Raw genomic sequence first — 7,762 nt, forward strand, 5'->3', positions numbered from 1 at the left:
TTCTCCTTCAGCTGAACAGACTTGCTTCCTAAGAAGCTCGTGCACCACATCTAACTTAGCTCTTACTTCGTCCATCTGTTCCTTCCCGATAGAGGCTACAGACTTCTTCCGTTTAGAGTCAGTGTTTTTGGTGCTGCTGCTGTTAGCAAGGATTTCGATAAGTCTCACAGCTTCTAACGGATAGTAGTGAAGTTTCCTTCACTCGCCGTATCAAGGGCCATTTGATGCTGTAAGGCGAGACCTCGGAAGAAAGTGCTTAGCAGCTGCACTTCGTTAAATCCGTGGTGTGGACAGTCTCGCTGGAAGAACCTAAATCTAATCCACGCATCTTTGAAGGACTCTCCAGCCTTCTGCGAGAATGTGGAAATTTTGTTCCGAAGTTCTTCAGCGCGCGCCTCATCGAAGAAGTTTCGTAAGAAAGCATTCTCGATGTGGCTCCAGGATGTTAAAGATCATGTGGGTTGCTGCCTAAGCCAGTGCATCGCTTCTCCATTCAGCGTGTATCTGAAGAGCTTGCACAGCAGGTAATCTTCGGGGACTCCTTCCATCCGAATAGCAGCGATTAGATCCTCAAACCGTTCCAAATGGTCCATAGGATGCTCGTGCGGTAACCCAGAGTAGGGTATCTGCGACACAAGAGTGTAGTATTGAGGCTTCAGCTCGAAATTCTGCTTTTGGATCTCCGGAAGTCGAATAGCTGATCTGTTCGAATAGTACTCATCTGGGCGATTGTAGTCGGCCAGTGGTTTTGAACGAACGTCTTCATCTACAGGTTGAGCAGCTCCTGTAGCATCAGCATCAGGGATTACAGTTCTGTGAGCATCTATTTTCTGACCTGTTGCATTACGCAGATGACCGGCCTGGTCATACAGGTTTCCGTTCTCGTCCTGAGTTAGAATAATAATGTTTACCATTTTTGACGACACGGTATCGATCGACGTACGTGGTGTAGTATCGATCGTTGTCGAACGATTGGGATCGATCGACAATGATGGTCTGGTGTCGGTCGACGGTTGGTTGTGCGTATCGAGCAACGACGAAGTGGTTGCGTCGAGCGATGTGGAACGTTGACCTCTACGGATGGTGCGTTCCAAATGAGCAGGATCGTCTGAGAACAGCAAGTCTTTCTCCTCGTTGCTTCTGGTACCGCTGGGCATGCACCTGAAAAGACAAGAAAAAGATTATTAGAAAGGGGTAAAGAAAAGAAAAAAAGAATTAATAAAACTAAATCTAATGGCGATCAAAGCTCCCCGGCAACGGCGCCAAATTTGATACCACTCAAATTACCCTAAGGAGTGTTACTCTCAAAAAAAAGAGGTTCAGATGTAGTACTTAGGGATCGAATCCACAAGGAGCTAGGGAACAATTAAATCTAGTGTTTATTAATTCTAAAGGTTGTAAATGTTTAAATGGAATAGCAATAGTAACAAGCGAGTAAATAAAAATGTAACTTGGTTAGAAATGATATTAGATGCAGGGCCACTATTCAGGTGTTGGAGATTATAAGACTTATAGATGCCTAACTGTTGCATGCATGATATATTAGAACTCATTCGCTTAACTCAGTGATCAGCTGTCGCATGTACCATTGGTTAACAGACTAGATCTCGTGTCTCACCGGTTAGTATGCAGACACAAGAGAGTGTCGATCGATAGTATATTAAGACGTCGACCGATACACCTTTGCCAACGTCGATCGATTGTCAGTTGCGGACATCGATCGACGGGTTCTAGCCAGGCCTATGCGCGAGTATGAAATGCCCTACTAAGATTCTAAATTGGCGGTTAGCCCTCTCTGGCAATCCTAATATGATAGATAGATGTCAAGATGGGATAACAAGAGTGCTTGAATATGCAATCCTATGATCAAGTTCTAGTTAGCATGGCTAAAACAAGCAATGAATACAAATCTATCATGAATATCACAACAAGGCAGATCTATAGTTTGGGGCTAATCCCACAAACCTATTTGAACCCTGGATCTAACAGTTGAACTACTCAGACATAGCAAAGCAATTCATATCAATAGATAAATAAAAACTCATAGAATAGATGAAAAGAAATAGAAACAAGGAGTTCCAATCACAAGTGATCTTCTCTCCCAAATGAAACTTGTAACAAAACTAGGTCTAGAAAAAGCTCTGTTCTTCTTGCCGTCAAAAACACGAGGCAATATATATTCTACTAGGTTAAAAACTCGTCAGGGCATTTTGGTAATTTGGCTTGGCCTTGGTTTTTAAGTCTGCTGAATCCAAAGTGTCGCGTCTGGTGTCTCGACATCGATCGACGGTACTTGTGTACATCGATCGATATTAATCTTCATCTGTCGAGGCATTTCCTGATATTGATCGTCAGCACTGATGCGCATCGATCGATTATTCTTCTTCTCGTCGACCTCTAAATGGTCAGCTCGGGTGAAATGTCTTTTAGGCTCCATAATGCTCCAAAGTCATAGCTTTACTCTGAAATGCACCTGAACCTGAAAACATACCTAGAAGAGTAGAAAACATAGATATATATATAGTAAAATACTTATATACCATGGATAAAAATGGGTCAAATCCAAGGTATATCAAAATGCATGACGTTTTTATTATTAAGACAAACTACTTGTCGTTTTTAAAAAAAATTGTATGCTGTTTTTTTCCCGAAATAAATTGCAAAACGTTGATCTTAGTTTGGTCCAAAAAGAATAATTCTTATCTGGCCAAAGGCCCTCCCCCCAAGCCCAAGCCCAAGCCCAAGCCCAAGCCCACGCCGAGCCGAGCCGGCCGGACGGACGGCGGCGGCGCGCGCGTGGGGGGTGAGCCTATCCTCTCATGTGTGCCATTTGAACATGAGTTAGAGTGAGTACATATATATACTCCTCATTTGTTCCAGTTCTCCCCGATGTGGGACTTTCCCTTCTTCCATTCATTAATCATAATGCCTCATAGGCTTATTAGATGATTGGCCCAAAGCCCATTTCGTTTTCACTTATTGCCAATAAAATATTGGTCCAACAATCCTCCACATGAATAGAAATGACTGTAAATATATGTAGACTAAATGCAGACTCGATAGACTCTAAAAAACTATACTTATTCTACTCCTGACTAGACTAGACAGACTTATCGAGAGTGTTTGCGAAAAATTCACTGTGTTTGAGTTGGTGGCATTTTTAAGCCTTGAACCACTCATAGTTAATATATGTCGAGTTTACTTTACCAGAAGGTGAACATGATGTCTTGAACCAACCGGTGTTTTATGTAGACCGAGACAACATGCATAATGCAGCTTCATTTTCTCGTAGAACTTAGTTCTCTATTGTGTTCATTTTAGCCCTGAACTATTCTTGGTTTTCATGAGTGAACTTAGAGAATATAGCCTTGCATTCATTCTCCTAGAAACGGCTCCATTTCACACTCATTAGGTGATTGACCATGAAAAGTATTGAGTAATACTCCGCTCAGAAGCTATGGAATCATTAAAAGCTTATGCTTATCCTTCACACATTTGTTAGCACTTTTATCATCTTAGGAGCTAGGAAGAGACTACTTTGTCTCAAGTGCTTTGGTTAGATTCTGCTTGATTTTGTTTTCTCTTTGAACCTACGTCTTGGGATCTCCAGTCATGATAGGTAGGGTTGCAATCAAGCATCCTCATTTGTTATTGGCTTTAAACCCATTCCTTTTGATGATTTAGCAACAACATCTCGTGACAAACCTTTAGTAAATGGATCCGCTAGGTTGTCAGCCGATTTGATGTAATCTATTGTGATTACACCAGTTGAGATAAGTTGTCTAAGGGTTTTATGTCGTCTTCTGATGTGACGAGATTTACCATTGTAGAGATTATTCTCAGCCCGAGCTATAGCTGATTGACTATCACAATGTATGCGTATAGCTGGCACAGGTTTCTCCCACATAGAAATATCTTCCAAAAAAATTCTAAGCCATTCAGCTTTTTCTGCTGCTTTGTCTAAGGCTATGAACTCAGATTCCATGGTTGATCTGGCTAATACTGTTTGTTTGGTAGATTTCCATGATATCGCTGCTCCTCCTAGTGTAAAGACATATCCACTCGTGGATTTTGAGTTTTTAGAATCTGATATCCAGTTAGCATCATTGTATCCTTCTAAAACTGCTGGTTATTTACCATAGTGAAGCCCAAAATCTTTGGTGTAGCACAAGTAATTGAGTACCCTCGTTATGGCTTTCCAGTGTGTATGACCTGGATTACTTGTATATCGACTAAGTACGTTTACTGCATGCGCCAGATCCGGTCTAGTACAATTGGTCAAGTACATGAGACTTTCGATCACACGTGCATACTCGTTTTGTGAAACCGCTTCACCTGAATTCTTTGTCAAGTGCATTTGGGGATCTAACGGAGTTTTTGCCGTATTCTTAGAGTAATTTTTAAATCTGTCTAATTTTATTTGAGCATAATGAGATTGAGTTAAGATAATTCCGTCTGAATTTCTTGTGACTTTAACCCCGAGAATTACATCTACTAATCTCAAGTCTTTCATCTCAAATGTCCCTTTGAGCATGTTCTTTGTCTGATTGATAATGTCTTTATTGCTTCCAATAATGAGCTTATCATCTACATATAGACATAGCAAAACATACGCATTTTTGGTAGTTTTGTAGTATATGCATTTGTCACATTCATTTATTTTGAAACCATTTGACATCATTGTATTGTCAAATTTTTCGTGCCATTGTTTAGGAGCTTGTTTAAGCCCATAAAGTGACTTTACAAGTCGACATACTTTGTCTTCATGTCCGGGAATGACAAAACCTTCAGATTGTTTCATGTAAATTTCCTCTTCTAAATCACCATTTAGAAAAGCAGTTTTTATATCCATTTGATGGATTTCTAGGTCTCTTAAGGCTGCGATTGCTATTATCAGTCTTATTGATGTTATTCTCGTCACTGGAGTATATGTATCAAAATAGTCAAAGCTTTCCTTTTGTCGGAATCCTTGAACTACAAGCCTAGACTTGTATTTTCCACCAGGTTTACGTGTCACTATCCATTTATTCCCTAATGCTTTGCAGCCAGGTGGTAAATCCGTTATGTAATACGTATAATTCTGCATAATCGAATCTAATTCACTCCTGACAACTTCGTTCCAAAATGGAGCTTATGGTGAAGCCATGGCTTCTGCCAAAGTTTTTGGAGCATTTTCTACTAAAAATGCCATTAGGAAATCTTCTCCAAAAGATTTTTCCTTTCGAGCTCTTTTGCTTCTTCGAGGTTCATCTTTTTCTTCATTTTCTGAAATATCATTTATAGAAATCTCGACGTTTGTCTCAGTTTCTGAGTTCTTGTCATTGTCTCTTTCTTCTCGAGTTCGTTTTGAACCTTGTTTTTCCCTATATGGAAAAATATTTTCGAAGAAAGATGCATTTCTTGATTTCATGACTGTATTTTCATGAATATATGATATTTCAGATTTATGTACCAGAAATCGATAAGCATTATTGTTATGTGCATATCCGATGAAGATGCAATCCACTGTTTTAGGTCCAATAGTGACCTTCTTTGGTGGTGGTACCGCAACTTTTGCCAGGCACCCCCACACTTTGAGGTATTTATACGAAGGTAAATTACCTTTCCATAATTCATATGGAGTTTTGCCAGTTATGTTGTGTGGAATTTTGTTGAGGATATAATTAGTGGTAAGCAACGCTTCCCCCCACATGTTCTGGAGTAACCCAGATTCCTGCAACATAGCATTCATCATCTCTTTTAGAGTTCGATTTTTGCGTTCAGCAACTCCATTAGATTTTGGTGAGTAAGGAGCTGTAGTTTGATGGATTATTCCATGTTCTTTACAGAATGCATTGAACGGACCATCATACTCGCTTCCTCTGTCGCTTCTAACTACTTTAATAGTTGTCTTAAGCTGATTTTTGACCTCGAGTTTAAATTCTTTAAATTTTTCTAAGGTTTTATCTTTGCTATGCAATAAATAAACATAACAATATTTTGTGCAGTCATCTATGAAGATCACAAAGTACTTTTTACCACCTCTAGTTTGTAAGTATTTTAAATCACATAAATCGGTGTGAATTAAATCTAGAGGTTTATTAGTTCTTTCAACATGAGGTGATGGCATTTTTGTGAGCTTAGCCTGTACGCATACTTCACATTTTTGTTTACTTGTTTTGCATTTAGGAATTAGATTTAAGTTCATTAATCTTTGTATAGACTTGTAGTTTACATGGCCTAATCTTTCATGCCATATATTAAAAGACTCAACCAAATAAGCAACTGGCTCTTTCTTATTCATTGAAACTTTTGGAGATAGAACTTTTGGAGTGACTGTCATTACATTCAACTTGATAAGTCCACCCTTAACATACCCTCTTCCCAAATACATCCCATTCTTCCTAATCACGAGCTTATCCGCCTCAAAACTTGTGGCGAATCCATTCTTGCTGAGCAAGGTTTCACGAGACCAGGTTCTTCCTCATATCAGGCACATGCTTCACATTCGTCAGAGTGACCTCATGTCCAGATGTCATCTTCAAAATCACATTGCCGCGTCCTTCAATCTTGGAGACTGCAGTGTTTCCCATCTTGAGCTTCTCCTCAGTCTTGCTTTTCTGATAGGTACTGAACATCGCCTTATCGGTGCAAATGTGGGTGATTGCCCCAGTGTCATACCACCATTCCTTGGGGTTGTTGCTTTCAACCATGTTGGTTTCAGTCACCACAGCAACGAGATCCTCCTCAGTGAGATTTGTCTGAGACTTCTCATCCTTGATCTTTTTGCGACACTCAACAGTCTTGTGCCCTACTTTGTGGCAGTAGTGACATTTCCCCCTGAACTTCTCCACATTCGCATTCGCATTGATTTCGATGCCTTTGTTCTTGAAGTTTTTTCCAGAAGCCTTCAGGGCTGCAACAGTTTTGGAAGGCTTGGCAGGAGAATGGGCGTGTGCCTTTCCTTTGCCTTTGTGCTCAGCCATGTTGACACTGTGCTCCTTAGCAGTGACCTTGTCAGCAATTCGGTTTTTGGATTCCATCTGAAGCCTCATGATGAGCTCCTCGAGCCCCATCTTCTTCTTCTTCTTCTGCTTCAAGTAGTTCTTGAAATCCGCATAGCTTGGAGGAAGATTTTCAATGAAGCTGAGAGTTGTGAATGTCTCGCAGATAGACATTCTTTCAGCAGCGATTTCATGGCAAATAAGCTGAAGCGCTTCCACCTGATCCATGATGGGTTTTGAATCCACCATTTTGAAGTCGTGAAATTTTGAGACCACATACTTCTGGCAGCCAGTGTCCTAACCTCTGTACTTCTTGTCCAGTGATCTCCATAACTCTTTCGCCGTGGGGAACTCACAGTAGATACGGTACAATGGGTTAATGAGGCGACCCAAAATGTAGCCTTTGCAGATGAAGTCGGAATGCACCCATATGTCTACAGTTGCGAGACTGTGAACATCATCAATCCCGTTAGGCATAATGGGCTTATCCTCCTGGATGAACTTGTCTAGCTTCATCGTTGTCAGGAAGAACAACATCTTCTTCTGCCACGTCTTGAAGCCTTTGCCATCAAACTGGTTTGGCATCAGTCCTTGAGTAAACACACTAGGGACAGCCGAAGGAGTTTGAACTGCCACCGGAACACTTGCAGTTGCTGAAACTGAACCCGTCTGATAAAGACCAGCACCGAATAGGCTACGGCGAGTGGTTTCATCAGCAGCATTTCCTGCAGGGAGGATAGTGCTCGTTGTTGCTGCAGCGGTTGATGCTGTGACATTCG

At 40.8% G+C, this 7,762-nt stretch overlaps 1 non-coding gene across 1 annotated transcript; it reads left to right on the top strand.

Moving 5' to 3' along the window:
- Window positions 1–276: 276 nt before the first annotated feature.
- On the top strand, window positions 277–382 carry LOC125577447. Its single transcript, XR_007315863.1, has one exon. It is a non-coding gene; the product is annotated as a small nucleolar RNA R71 (small nucleolar RNA).
- Window positions 383–7,762: the final 7,380 nt, after the last annotated feature.

The sequence above is a fragment of the Brassica napus genome, chromosome A8 (genome assembly GCF_020379485.1).
Source record: "Brassica napus cultivar Da-Ae chromosome A8, Da-Ae, whole genome shotgun sequence".
Taxonomy (NCBI): domain Eukaryota; kingdom Viridiplantae; phylum Streptophyta; class Magnoliopsida; order Brassicales; family Brassicaceae; genus Brassica; species Brassica napus.